This window comes from Lactuca serriola, chromosome 5 (genome assembly GCF_051521515.1).
Source record: "Lactuca serriola cultivar US96UC23 chromosome 5, Lser_US96UC23_V15, whole genome shotgun sequence".
Classification (NCBI taxonomy): Eukaryota; Viridiplantae; Streptophyta; class Magnoliopsida; order Asterales; family Asteraceae; genus Lactuca; species Lactuca serriola.
Window position 1 is genome coordinate 209,836,432 of NC_136412.1, and position 16,453 is coordinate 209,852,884.

Sequence of the window (16,453 nt, forward strand, 5' to 3'; positions counted from 1 at the left end):
ATCAATCACATGTGATTAGTAATTAGTACACAAATGGATTTACTATGCTTTAAACTGTCTTGGCAACAAAACTACTTCAAAATGATTTACAAACACTTTTACAGGTTAAACTCTTTATAAAACTTAGCTTTAGTTTCGAAATCTTTACCTCCAAAACTCTTTAAACTTATATACTACCAAATCATGTCCATTACATATATAGTATATAAGTAAGGTTTGAAGGACTTAGGACTGATAATACGCTCTATTTCATGTTCCTTGTTTGGTTGTGGACTTAGAGTCCCCTAATTTTTGTTCGAATGTTCTTTAATCCTTAGTTATATATCATGTGTATATGTATAGTCATAAAAGATTTATGTCCTATTTCAATACAGTCTGTTATACAAACAATCTTTCTAGTAAACTATAATAGGTATAGTTTAGAGATATACCACTAACTACTTCTAGTACAATGTAACATACAAAGAGTCAATTCATACATGACTCAATACATACTGTAAACAATACATTTCACTATATAACTACACATACTATAATGAAATTCAGAGAGAACGTACACTAATACATACTATTCATACACATTATAAACTATACTAGGGAGCTCACTATGACGAGGATTAGGAAAGACATACACTACACTATTACATACGCTACATACACACTATAATATAAATGTGAGGCACTACCTCGGGACATGGAATCTTGGCCATGGCTCGTCTTGTATCCAGAGTCTCCTGAAGGGAAAGCGTGAATTCCTGTATAGATCTATACTGGACTAATCGTCCTACACCTTGCTTCTAGCTACAGTGGGACCTGCAGGTCTTCGGGTGATGAATGTCATAACTTCGCGACGTCTTCGAACGTCGTACTTCACTAGGTCAATCAAGGATGGTTACAATTACATCACATTTTACCTTAATCATTAATGGATTTAAGGTTGTTAGTACAACAGTAGTCATTATATCATAATACTATAGTACTTCCTTATTTTCCCATTACATCTACCTTGTGACCTCCTCACATAACGGGTAATGTAAAGCTATATTTTACTAATAATAGTCACGTTTGGGAAGAATATTCACTTTTACAATGAACAAGCATACAGTACATTTCATGCCTTGGTAGAAGGCTACTTTTATACTAATAGAAAATATAGGATTTTCTAAGTGATACGAACATCTTACAAACTCTTACATACAAACACTTACAAACACTTTCATACAAACTATGACACTAAATACTTATGAACTCACCAGCTTCAATGCTGATAAACCCTTTCAAAATAACTTGTATTCTCAAGTCATCAGTAGACAGGTACCGAGGCTAGCTTTTGAGAAGATGAAGCACATACAAGACTCATCTTTTATTTTGATTCAAATTTTGGTGTCCTATAAACCACAGAACACATTTGTATTAAAATTATATTATTAATGTAATGGATGATGTTGTTTACTTGTTTACTATTATTCTGTGTTGTGATACTATACATGACTTCCTTCGCCCGAGAACGTTTCCGCCGTTCCAGTTTTGGGGTGTGATAATTTATCACCCCAGACCTGCCTATCTAACTTTAGTTAACAGTTTAGGTGCGAGATAGTCAGTCCTGTGTAGATCTATATACAAGTGTCGCACTTTCCCTCTAGGAGACTCTGATTATAGTACATGACTTTTTTTCATACTTAGATAAACACTTGAAGACATGTCCCACAAATTTATTCATTAACAGGTTTACGACAAAATGAAATGAAAATCCTTTTCTTGTAAATGTATGTATTACCTTTTCATAGCGTAAAAATAATTTATATTTCTATATAGTTATTTTGTCCTAAAAGGGTAAAATAGTGTGATTATTCCACAAACTATACCAATTATAGCTTGTAAATGTATGTTCCGTCGAAATGAAAACGTTTGCGTTCTAGCAACTTTGTATGTAAAGTGTAAAATTTTAGTAGTAGCGTTATTTTGCACATTTAACATTTTCACGTAAAATCTATATATAGAATATAAGAAAAACATATATAACTGTTTGTACTTTAACACAAGTTTTCTTGTACATGTTTTACTTGTATTCCCGCCCCCCCCCCCCCAACCCACCACGACTATGATTGCAGTTTGATAACGAGGTAAAAAAGGTGATCTTTGAGTTAAAATACGGGAAGCTAGTCGTATCCTAATTGTTTTGAACACATAATGATATGTGTAAATGAGAGGATATACCAACGATGTGTTGTATAAACAATAGATTTATGTAAAATACATACCAAAATCCTAAGAATTTATCTTTGAAGTAGGCTTCCTGGAAAGGTTTGAGTTTGAGTTTGGAGAGGAAAAATGTGACTTGATCTTAGAGAGAATTTGTGGTGAAAGTTTGTTTAATTTGAGAAATGTTGTGAAGAGTCCCAAATCGTGATTTATATAGTGAGGAAGGGGATTATGAATTGACGTTTACCTTGGTTTTTGTAATTATCACATTGGTAACTTAATCTACTAATCAAGTGGCAATATTATCTTGATATTTTAAGAGTTTTCGGTCCAAGAAACAACTAAGTCAAAGGGAATTTCGGCCATGCACCCACAAAAATCACTTATGATTTCGATCTTGGCACAAACCGAGATCACCTTGGTGATTTCGGTCCTAGTGCCAACCGAAATCCCAAGGGTTTTGGACATTAAACTTTTGACCTATGACTCATTTTAATTTATTGTTGACTTGTTGGCTTGTTAAGTTTATTACATCATGGTTTTTAACACATATATGTGTACTATTTTAAATAGACATGCCATATTGGCTTTCAATGTTTTATTGCATCAAGTTACGTTGTGAATTCACTTGTACATGGTACATCTTTAGACTTTGCTTAACTCTAACTTTGCCAGTTTTCACAACATATGTGAAATCTATTTACATATAAAAGACTCTTAATGATATTTTCAGCAAGTAGTAGAGAAAATATATTATTAAGGAACAATACATTGTGATGTATGACTTACTTTCTAATGATTGCCTAATATTTAGCACAAGATACCAAATCAACTTTACTAACAACTATAGTAGTTATGATTATATTTTACATGGTAAACCATAATTATGAAATCTTTGTTAAAGATTTCAGATATAAGCTTGAGATACTAACTGGTAAGAATTTTCTAAAGCTTTAATAATAATAATGGATGAATTAAATTTTACATGATATAATTTATTTTCTAATCGGTAGAAATGTTCTCCTTTAGTTTCCTTGGGATAACACTTAGAACACAATCAATTGTACTTTGAGTACCTATACCAACTAAATAGTAGATAAAATATTTTCCTTATAAGATTTTGTATTCAAATGCTTCATCCTTTTCTTATTTAAACGTTTTATGGATTTGAAGCCTATGTTCGACTAAAGCTTATAAACCCAAAATCTACTAAATACATATTTATATAATGCTTAAAGTGTTGGTTAGTTTATTTTAGGCACACCCGGCAGTAATAAGTTATCTTATTCTTCTGAAAGCTAAGTAAGTTGAAAGCAAACTTCTAATGACAAAACAAGTGGGGGTACATGGAACTTGAAGAAACTCAAGAACCATAGTCTGATGTGGTAACATTTGGTACTAGTTTTAACAAGGGGTTGTTAAACTTGAATAATATCTATTCACAGACACAAATTTTTTGTATTAATGGTAGAAATCATCTATGAGTTGAGAAATGTGAAAACTATTATTGATGAGCTCTTCTTGATGGTTTCTGGCAAATACGTCAACTACCAAGATGCTATATGAGATCTCAAATTTGAGAAATGACTTAAATTCATGAACATGAGATGTAATCCATGTATAATAATCAAGTGTAGGCTTGATTAAACTTCTTCATAAATCAAATCTAAAAAGAGAAAGTGATTCTTCTAGAAAGAATACATTACATGCATAACTATACACATTTTAAGCAAGACTTGTTATAAAAGGTTTTTCTCATACTCAAGCCATTCACTATGGTCCTCATCATACTCACGAAATTGACTATGATCCAACCATTTTCACAATTAGTAATGATTAGATCAACACGGGTATTATTTATTAATAATTTGTATTCTGAAAATAAGATATAGCAAATAGATCTCAAGAAAGACGACTTTTTTAATAGACATCTACTTGAAGTTATCTATATAGATTAGCCTGGAGGTTTTCTTAATCCTTATGGAGGTTATTTTTAATTCTGTTATACTAGAAAAATAGGTAAAGCTTGAGATCCACCTATCAATATAAAATAGACATAGCAAGGTTGCAATCACCTTTTAATATATAACCATAATGTACGCTTTTATATCAAATTGTAGAGAACATGTGTGTTTAATAAGAACTAGTGGGAGCATAGTGACGTTCCTAATTTTGTACGAATGAGACATACTTAATTATGAGAAATTACATCCTGACCATCCTAGGCTATTTCACTTTGAATAAGAATGTGTTTCTAAGATGAAATACTTAGGAAGGACAAGATACATTCTTTGAATGCTAAATCTGTAAAGATAGATAAAATGAATATTAAAAGTTTTATATGTATATACATATATTGACAATATATATATATATATATATATATATATATATATATATATATATATATAAAGAGATCAAAATATAAAATTCCTTTGGTGGAATCTTGGAATTGTCACATGGCACTAAGTTTGTGCCAGCCTAAAAAATGAATCCATCATTTATGCCATATTTTGCATAAGACTTGGTATGTTATCATGTTGTAAACATATCATAAATTACTAACTCAGTACACGGTTATGTCACTATATGACTATGAAAACATTCTAAGAGTGCTTAAGAGGAACTAAGAGAATGTTTATGAGATAATTTATTTAGAAGCAAAATTTAAGTTAAGAGCTACATAAGATTCTGATTTCTAAACAACTATAGATAATTATGAATTATAATTGGATTATGTCTTCATTGTCGGATGAAGAGTAAGTTTAGTTGGAAGGAGGTCCAAGCAAAACATAATGACATAATTTACTACAAAATAAGAATAGAGTACTTTAGAATGTTAAATTAAATATAATTAGATGAATGAGCTCATTGGAAAAGCTATTTTGATTTCTTCCATTCAGTAATCATATAGAATTCTTCGAGATTTCGAGAGTATACTTAAATGAATCTAAAAGACTATGTCACGAAAGAACACAAATCATATTCTCCAAGTTATTTAACTATACCAAGATTAGAGTCAAATATGGTGATGATGGTATTCTAAAAGTTCACACAAATTAAGTTTAGTCGAACCCACTAATAAATTCCTTTTTTATGCTAAATATTGTTCTAGTTGTTAGACTTTATTATTCTAGAAATAAGTTTTGTTTTGGATTTAGTATTTAGATATTCAAACATTATGACAACAACTATTATATATTTTTTTGATATACTGGGATATGATCATAACAAAAATACTTGTTGTGTTCTATATTAACATGTTTAATCCATGAATAATATTATTGTTCTAAAAGTTCATATTCGTTTATAACTGTGGGAGAAATTATGAAGTAATACTAATATGAATTTGATTGATTAACTCTCGGCAGATGAAAGTAGGCAAGTGGTTGTAACCAAGTTTCATTGGTACTTATCAAAGAACTAGTATTGTACTGAGCCACATCAAGATCACCTCGTGCATTGCTATCATGAGTGATACTTGATTAAAAGGTACTATTGTTGTATCCTTAACACCTAAGATACATAGAGGGACTTAAGTGTAGGGAGTGTTGTGCTTTGATATACTCAAATGCTAATCCTTAACCGGGCAGCTATAAAATCCATTTTTGAAGTATGGTGTGAACTATGCAAGTAGCTTATGCTGTCAAAATCAAATTTTTTTCCTCTTATGTGTTGAGAGTTACATATCTAAGGCACCATACCAAAAGTTGAAAACCATATGAGAACGATTGTGATCCATATCTCACGTTCAACATGATGTATGTGACAAAAGGAGAACTGATAAAGATACCTTATACACAAATTGTAGCATTGAGATTTGGGAATTGGGCATTGATGGAATGACACAACAGTCGTATGTTGTTAGGGCATTGAAATGTTGCTAGACATTCATCACTGTCTATATCAGTCTAATATGAGTCTTGGGGAAGTGAGAGATTGAGAGATCTAGTATGCTCAAGAGTCATGTTAAAGTGATATTCCAAATTAACATGTGATACTAATAGGTCATACTAACAACTTGATACAATAGATTATTTATTAGACACTGATCTTAATAAATAAACGACAAACTCTTATAATTAATTGGAAATTTTTTATTTCATGAAAATAACAATTTTCATTAGCAATTTTTTATTTCACTGATCTTAATAAATAAACGACAAACTCTTATAATTAATTGGAAATTTTTTATTTCATAAAAATAACAATTTTCATTAGCAAGTAACATACTATATCATATGGTATGATTATTAAGTCATGTATATTATTCTGGACTACAAGATTATTTTGTCTTTTAGCTAAACGTTAAAGTTTATATATAATAATTTTATAAACTTCTCTTATCTTTTTATACAAAAAGAATATAAGCTAGTTTCTAGGAAATAAGACATGGTCTTTTGATCATAATAAGGGAAAGTAAGCATGGATTAGGAGGTATGCAAGACATGTTGGCCTTAGGGTATGGAGTGATTAAAGTGTTAGGAACTCTTGGTTAATGTTTTAGCTTTATGAAGGCTTTCATCCCTTCATTTTTTAGATGCCAACACCATAGCTTGCATACCCTCCCTTATTCTCTCTAGTTTTTGCTAAACGCATGAACTTACTTGCTTGATTTTTTCTCATACTTTTGTTATGCACTTAATGCTTAAGATCTTAAGAGTTTCAAAAGACTAGCATATTAAATCAAGTAGGATTATTATTGGTATCTCAAAGGTTCATCCATTTTCATCAACTTCCTAACCTCCCCTTGAGGATTCATAGACTACAAAGGTTGTTAAGGTTTGTTTCTTCTTTCTTTGTTTTTTTTTACAAACTTTGCAAGAAGATCCTTGGTGGGTTATAAACTTGTTTTATGTTTTTCAAGATATTAAAGTCTTCCGTTGCTAACTCTTGTGTTTTTGAAACTATTTTTGGATAAAAAACCAACAACAACATGTTTGTTAGTGAGTTGTTCATGTACTTGTCACAAAGTTTATCCCAGAGCCCTGAAGAAGTTGTTTAATCCACAACCTCTCTCAATACTTCATCTGTCAAGCTGAACAGAATGACACTACGTGCCTTCGTTAGAATGTCCAACTTCTTTTCGTCTGATATATCCTCTCACAAATTTTCCTCTCCTTCCAGTGTCGCTGCACATCCTTGTTGAACCAAAAGAGCGATGAACTTCACCTTCCACAAAGTGAAGTCATTCAAACCATTGAACTTCTTTAAATCAAAATTTTAAGTAGAAAACTTCAATCATAGGAATAGAAACTATAGTTGTGACACCACTTGTTAGGAAGTAAAACGGATAACAAGCAAAACTAAAAGTGTACAAGACATAATATTTATGTGGTTCGATCAAAGTTACAAACATACATGGGAAAGAGGAGAGTATTCTTTATTTCAGAGCTTTCAAGCAGAGGTTACAAGTAAAGTTTTCACGCTGATTCGCCTAACACTCTAGAATTTAAGATACAAAATAACCTAGAATACATCCTTATTTATACTTAAGGGATCAAATCTACATCCTAAATGGGCCAAGCTCATTGTCTCATAGGCTCATAAAATGTGACAACCAATCATATTTCGCCAAGCAGCATCTTATAGAACATTCATCCATGTAACACCCACTTTTGGCACGTATCACAATATTGTCCGCTTTAGGCTCCCGATGCGAAAACTTCACAAGCGATGACCCTTCAATGAGTTGCTCTCACCCGCGCACACTTTAAAAGTAGAATTCTTAAGGGATCTGTTGCACTCATGGATTAAAAACTCATTGTGATAGGCAAGGTATCAACACCTCTTATAAGGAATGTGTAGTTCTCCTTCCCAAACGATGTGGGATCAGGTGCAACATACCTTCACCACCATTATAGGGTTCGACGTCTCTATCGAAACCAACAACCCGTGCCATAGCTCTGATACCATTTGTAACATAATGTTTCACCATTTAATCTCATTCAACCAATTATAGTTTTCAGCTTAATGGAAGTGATTATTACATATATTTAAATTCAGCGTTTATTATACGTAATTTTAATTCAACCGATTATCTACTTTAGATTTCTTAGTGACGGCCTACCTAACAACTTAACCTTGTTTGTTTCTCGTGAGCTCATCCAGTTTAGTGCTCTAAGTGGCTCATGACTTCCACCCAAATTCACCAACCCCAAGACTTCCAGTTTCGCTACTTCAACCTACAAAGTACAAGTACCTCACAATGTTGTTCAAGATCAGTACAAACAATGTCAATTCCACCGATATACGTCCTAATTCCCACGTGATGCTCGATCCAGCCATGTTGTAAAGCCAATACCGCTCCACTTCTTGTTCACCATGGTGCACGCGAACAACGCGTCACACGACCATCTCGAAAGGTTGTGCAACTAAAAACCGATAAGGCTTAAGCTCTTTCAACCTATTAAAATTGCAATGTGCTACCCATGTCACCATCATACCTCGCAAAACATGCATACACCAAAATAATCTTTTTACTCATACAAATTAAAACAACTAATTAAGCATGTAGTAAAGTTCATCATATTATCACCATATTATAGTATGTGACTACTAATTGATTAAACACCATAATTTCTGTTGTTTACAACTAAAACATAACATGCATATTACCATATCAACCGATACCAAACATTAAACACATTCATAAAAATCAAAAAGATAAATAGCATACAACATAATCACCAACCCCCCCCCCCCCCGCATCGTGTCCTGCCCGGTATACATATAATTATATGACACATGCAAGAGTCACACAACCAACTAGCATTCTAAACATAATAAACCATGGGTTGGCATTAGTGCCTTCGACCCACCAAATAGTGAGGAAACACACCTGAAGTTGTAGAATCAATCAGATGAAATCTCTGTCTGCTGGTCTGGAAAATCTCTGCACTAACATCATCAAATAATATCCAATTAACAATGGTATCTCGACCCATAGTCAAGAATCTAAGTTACTTGTCTAATATCTAGGGTAAAATACCGTTTTACCCTTTTTCTTACTTGGCCCAAAACCAATGACCAACCCATTGCTCAAAAGGCCCAAATTTCTAAATGGCACCCCAAAGCCCAACTTCCAAATTGGGCCCAAAATTATCATCATCTCAATACCAAAAAAAGCCCATAGTTTATCCATGGACCAAAAATAGAGTTCCAATGGCCCAAGAAGGCCTAAATCCTAAAATCCTAAAATATGGCCTAAACTGGTGTAGTCAAACTGAAGGTTGATCTGCTGAGTACGTGGGGCGTACTCAGCTCATAAGCTTAGTGTACTCCTTCTGGGACCAGTACACGCAACGTAATAGTTGGGTATGCCCAACATACTCCCCGAATTATCAATCCGACCCATTAAGCACTTAATTGGCTAAGCCAACATGCTAAACTCTCAGATCTGTTTCTAAATGTTGACTTAATACGTATAGTTGACAAATTTACGCCCATGCATGAATTAATGAGGCCCAACACTCAAAACGAAGCTTAATAAGACTCTTAACACTTGTATGGACCAATATCTTACATGATGTTTTCATTTTTATGGACAATGGACCTAAAATGAGCAAAGATCTAACATCCATAGCTTCTGGATTAGGCCATAACTTCGTATATGACTTAAAAGACGCAAAAATGTACAAATAACACCACAATATGGATCTAGCATAAAGGACCATCAAGATTAGATTTTTTTACCTCAAAAGGCTTGGTAAGGTGAAGATTAATTTGGATCTACAAGCTAAATCTACTCCCAAGAAACCTCCAAGTGTTGATCTTCTTCTTCTTCTTCACCACAAACATCAACAAACTTACTTTAAAGCTCAAATGTCACCAAAAACACCTAGGATTTCGATATTAGGGCAGAGGGTCATGGAGGCTGATCAATAAAATGTCCAAAAGGTTTTATCAGTCTGTTAAAAAGGGTGCAAACCCTAAAATTTAGGGTTTTCTCCTGCACCAGGTACCCCCCCCCCCCCCGTGTACATTGGTGAATCATGTGTCTAGAAAGAGCTAGTACGCTAAGCGTACTCATAGAGTATGCACCAAGTACTAGCTAGCGACCAAAAATAAATAGATTTTGCATTAAGGGATAAAAGGGAAACATAACAAATTACAAATGTTACAATTCCTCTTGGATTTTTTTCCCAAAATGTAAAAGCTCAGAGGCTGTCACGGTCAGAAATAATGAATAATGGAACTCCATGCCTTGTGTCAACCTTATCAACATAAAGCTTCACTAGATTCTCCAACATTTCCTTCTCCTTGTTTGCCCAAAAGTTAGCACATTTTGGCAACCGATTGACGATCACCCATATCATATCATTTCCGCATAAAGTCCATCATGATTTTGTGACAAAATCCATTATGATCTTATCCCACTTGCATTAAGGTTTTTTACGCTGCTACAATTCTCCATAGTGTTTCTGAGGATCGACTTTGACCTTAGAACACGTCACACAGTCTGAAACATACTTTTCTATTTCCCTCTTCATTCTTGCCCACCAATATCCAGACTTTAGGTCACGAAACATCTTCGTAGTGAAGGGTTTTGAGCATTCTAACACTCCTAAGGTGTACATGCAACCCTATAAACCTTGGATCTTTGTTTTACTAAGATACATGCAAATTTTATTTTCCAAGGTTCTTAACCTAACTAGCATGGCATGGGGAACTTTGAACATAAAAGCTAGTAGAAGAACATACCTTTGTTGTTGCTTGGATTCCTTCAGAACCTTGTGAGCATAGCACCTCAAATATGATGCCTCAAATGTTTCACACAACACCACAACTCTTGGAATAACTTTGAGAGAAGTACACTATCACTTAAAATCAGCTAGCCCTCTTGTTCTACACATAGTAGTCACATTTTGCTAGTCATGGGGTCCTTTTATAGTTGTGTCACCAAGTAGGGTACAACATGTAAACCTAATTGACATGGCTTTCCATATTCAATGATCCATGGGTTTATAACATCCATGGACTATCCATGGAGCACCCTATGGGTTTTAGCCCAATTCAATAAACCATGGATCGTTAGCCCACTATAAAAGAATGGATGATTTACACAATCAACCCCATATATTTAATTAGTCTCCTTTTGATCACCAAATTAATTCTAAATTAATTCTTGATCAAAACTAATTAAATAATATTATTAATATATTAGAACTTATAATATATTTATAAACCATAAGTGTCCTATCTCTTATTTAGTTTATCCAAGTGTTGCAATGCCATATAACCAAAAATGGACCTTTCTAACCGGGTCAATTACATTCAAGAAATAGTTATGAACTTAGACACCTAATCCAATAGTCTCCCACTTGGATAAGTCTAATAACTGTATGTGGCAACCCGATATTTCAAGTCAATGTAATGACCTAAAACTCAAGTATTGTAACCTATTTTTTGAAATAATAAGAATAACGTCAAAAATTAAAGTGTTCAAAAATCTCAATTTTGATATATAAAGTGATAAATACTGTAACAAGGTTTTCAGAAATATAAAGAATGCTAAAATTTGAGTTATAACGAAGAAGTTATGACCAATCGATGATCCGCAACAAAACCGGTAAAACACTGTTAAACATAAAACACGAAATTTCAATAAAATACTCTTTAGCCTTAGGTATCTAAATGAAATTCTTAGATACCAGTAAACCGTAAAAGTATATAAAAAGGATGTCCAAATCTGACTTTGTATGAGTAAGTTATGATTTTTCTAAATGTCGGGTATTGCAGTAGACAACTAAAAACTCGAAATAGGGATCGAGCGACTTTTAGCCGGCACAACCTAAACGAGAATCAAAGATCTCGACAATAGTAGTACAATGGTAAAAAGACAGACGAAAACGGACATCAGATGAAGAAGTTATTGATTTTTAACATACTTTTCCAATCCCAGCCTGTTAAAAATTATAATATTAAAAATAAATTCAAAATTAGCCGACGGAGTCTAAACAAAAGTTGGAGAGATATGAATTTATGAAGTTCCGGGCACAAAATTCGACATATGTCAGAGTTCACGTCGTGAGTACAATATTCACGACGTGAACAGTATGATTGACCCTTCCAAACCAAGTGGACGGATGACGCATGCTATGAGCTCCTCAGGACCAGACTCACGATGTGAGTCATGCATACTCATGAAATGAGAGTCGATTTTTCACCCTATAAATAAGATGTGAGGGCTCTGGATTTGGTTGCTCCATTCCATCCTCTTTCCTATATTTTCTCACTTTTAAGCCCCTCTAAACCACCCTGAAGCCCCAGTAATACCTCTAGCATACGATACGAGTCCCGACGTCCCGAATCTCCAGAGAAACTAACTCCTTTCCAGTCGAAGTGCTGCCCGCGTGAAGCTCGTTTCTTCACTAGAAACCGGCGGTTACGTCTAGGACGATCATTCCTAGAAACGAAACGCTGCCCGATTTACCACCTACCAAGTGAGTTCATACCCCTAATCTGTCTTTTCAATGATTTAAATGCTTTTATGGGCGGAATACAAGTAGAAAAGATTATAGTTATAATATCAATCACTTGTGATTTTTAACTATCAAAGCAAGAGATTTCTTATACCTTGAACTGGGTTATCAAACAAACTATTTCAAATCATTTTATAAACTGACATCAAGTCATCTATGACCATTCAAATGGTTAAAACTCTTTTATATGGTCAAATATTTTGTCACACTCTTTAAAAGTTAGATATTGTCAAAATCATGTCTATATAGATATAGTTATATAAATGAGGTTGAAAGGGCTTAGGACTGATAACTCACTTTATTTCCTGTTCCTTGTTTGGTTGTGGACTTAGGGTATCGGTTGTTTGTCTGGGTGTCATTTGAATCTTAGTTGTATATTATGTATATGCATATAGATATAAAAGTTCTTACATCAGTTCAACACCTTTGTGTAGCAAATGTATACAAACATACTCAGTCATTCAAACAACATTACTAGTAAACTATAATAGGTATAGTTTAGAGGATTACTACTTACTATTTTTAGAACAATGAAACTTACAAGAGTCAGTTCATACTATATTCTAGAACAGAGGAACAAATCATCATTCACGAACTTATACATTACACTACTAGTAACCTAGGAAGGGAACATATCATTAACTCGTTTTTTATAACAAAATATGATAATATACATGGTATAACAAAGTACTGGATTTTGTTTATAAAGGGTACATTTTCAATGTACCAGACAATAATAAATAAAACATATTAAAACATAAAATAACAAGGACAAAAAGGAACATACATCCTTTTACAAAGACATGTGACAATAATGTAAGATACTACTTAACGGGATAGCAATATACTTGTTATGTCGCGTTTTGTAAGCAGAGTCTCTTGTAGGGAGAGAGGGAATTGTGTGTATAGATCTATATGGGATTGACAATCCCACATCCCAACTGTTAGCTACAGTCCGACTTACACGCCAAGGGGTGACAAATGTCACATATTCAGTTTCGACGCCAACAGGTCGTCGTGTTAAATACTCGTCAATCAGTATGGTTATAACCACATCAAATTTTAACCTTAATAAACCATTAGTATTAAGGTAATTAGTGCTTTTGTAGTTATGTCAAACAACTTTACTATACACTTTCATTTTTCCATTACATACAGTGATTTACTCACATAAGAAATGCATACCATTTTACATATAAAGATAGTTTTACAAATATGGAAAACCAACATTTATACTATTACAAGTACAAATACACAACTTACATCATTTTTGACGAGAAACAAACATACAAAAAGTTGAGTCTTGGTAGAAGACTACGTTTAGTAGAGAATATAGGATTTTCTAGGAAGTATACAAACTTTTACATCAACATGTTTACAAACAATTTCATCAAACTAAGTCAAACATTTGACACATAAAATAGTTATGAACTCACCAGCTTTAATGCTGATCTACTCTCTTTTCAAATAACTTGTATTCTCATGTCACTAGTAGACAGGCACACTAGATCAGGTTTTGAGAAGACGGAGTGTGTTCAAGACTCGTCTTTTATTTTTGACATTCATATTTTTTGGTGTCTTACAAATACATTCAGAACACACTTGTATCAACTATATTATTAATGCAATGGATGATGTTGTTGCTTGTTTTAATATTGTGCATTGTTATGATACTAAACATGATGTCCTTGGCCCCCGAACGTTTCTGCCATTCTGGTTTGGGGGTGTGACACTATAACTGCAAGAATGACTTCAGGAACCTATCAGCAATCGTAGCTCTTTCAAGGTCTCGCAGAATTGAGATCATGATGATACACCATTTAAGATAAGTGATCATATAATCCTCTGTTCTAGATATCAACCGTACAATTACATGGAACAATGTCTTGCTTATTGTCCATATTTTTTTTCCCGATTTCCGATTTGTTTGACATAGAACATAATCGAACACATCAATTTAGTTCTGACCAAGCCCGATACATAGGTCAACAAAAAATCATCGAGGGTCCCAGATATCGCTTCTAATCAAAGAAGGAACTAGATAAACTTCAAATCATATGCTTGTTCTGCTACATACTGAATTATACACAAAGGCACGTTTTATAACATCGAGTTACCAATGCGTTTTCGTACAATCAATATATAACCAACTCATTTTCAACAACTCATATGTCCAGGTTTGAAGACTTATATGATATTACCATCTCACAATCACTCAAGATAAATTCCATGAAGTGATACAAGTGAGCGTGGGTTGAATCCAATACTCAGAACTTATGAGCACTCATGAGTGTTGTAGCAACTCTTGCTATGTCCAACACCTTAGACATCTACAAGCCAACTTCATGACAGTCTTGATTCATACCTACTTCCAACATATGACCGACTCTGGATGGTTTGAATAACTTAGTCATTCGGGAAGAATGACCTACTTATTCTGGAAGTCAAAACATGCAAAGTGAAATTAAAGAACAATCGAATCCAATATGGTCTTAGAACTTATGAATATAAATAGAACACCTTTTATTTATCACCATATTGATTACACATTATTCATTGTATAATGTTTCAACTAATCAACTTTATACTTGAATGGAAACAATAGTCATGCCATGCTCTAAGCATGCACACTATGTTTATCCAAACAATAGTCATGTCATACACCAAGTATGCACACTATGTTTGCCCAAACATTAGTTATGCTACACACCAAGTATGCACACTAAGTTTGTCTATGATCCTTAATTTGTGAAATAGATCGATTGAACATAATTCCAATGATTTTCATTTTACAATCCCAAATCCTTATCGTAAATGTAAGAATTCCAAATTCCTACCATTTACCGAAATCTGTTAGATTTTTAAACTTATATGCACTGATCCTCTTGTAATGATTATGCACAAAGTCAAAAAGACTTGCCAACAGTCATTAAAGAGTATTCCAATTGAGATCAACTCCATGGAAATGAAGTTTCATATTCAAAGTACTTTGATTTGAATATCCTTCTTACATTATTTTCTAATCTTACACAGATTGAATAACTTCCACCTATGGAGACATTTCCATATTCCCATTTTGACTATCACTTATGAACAAGAGTTGCCTCTTTTCAGAATATGTCAATATGGTCCTTCCAAAATTAAAACTATACCTCCAACTGTCCCAGAGGAACCAGTCTTTGGAAGCCTTAGATTGTCCTCGACAATTGCTTAATCATTTTAGTCATATCGAATTCTAGACCTTCTCCCCTGTTAATACCCCCAGACATTTGGAAAATTTAGAAAGGATAAACATTATAGCACATGTAATCGATCCTATACCTAAAGCATATGGGACGCGATTCATGATGTCTCACATAAAGACATGATCCTTGATCAGTCTTTTGCTACAATATATTTTTAATTTGCCATGTTTTCATAATTCGACTATGAAGAGGGATGTCGTAATCATAATCGAATTTTGAGAACGCAATATATAAAGAATTTCGTTAAGTTGAGCCATTCCAATATAAAATACATATATATATATATATATATATATATATATATATATATATATATATATATATATATATATATATATATATATATCCTTGACTAAAGATAATTAAAATCTCAATCTAAGCTTTTTAGAATTGAAATGAAGTATAATTTCCTCTCCCTTAATTATAGCAAAACAACTTTTGCCAATTGAAACTTTTATTTTCTATAATTAATATTGCTAACTTGCAACACTTATCATAATTACCATGCTCCCACTAACATGA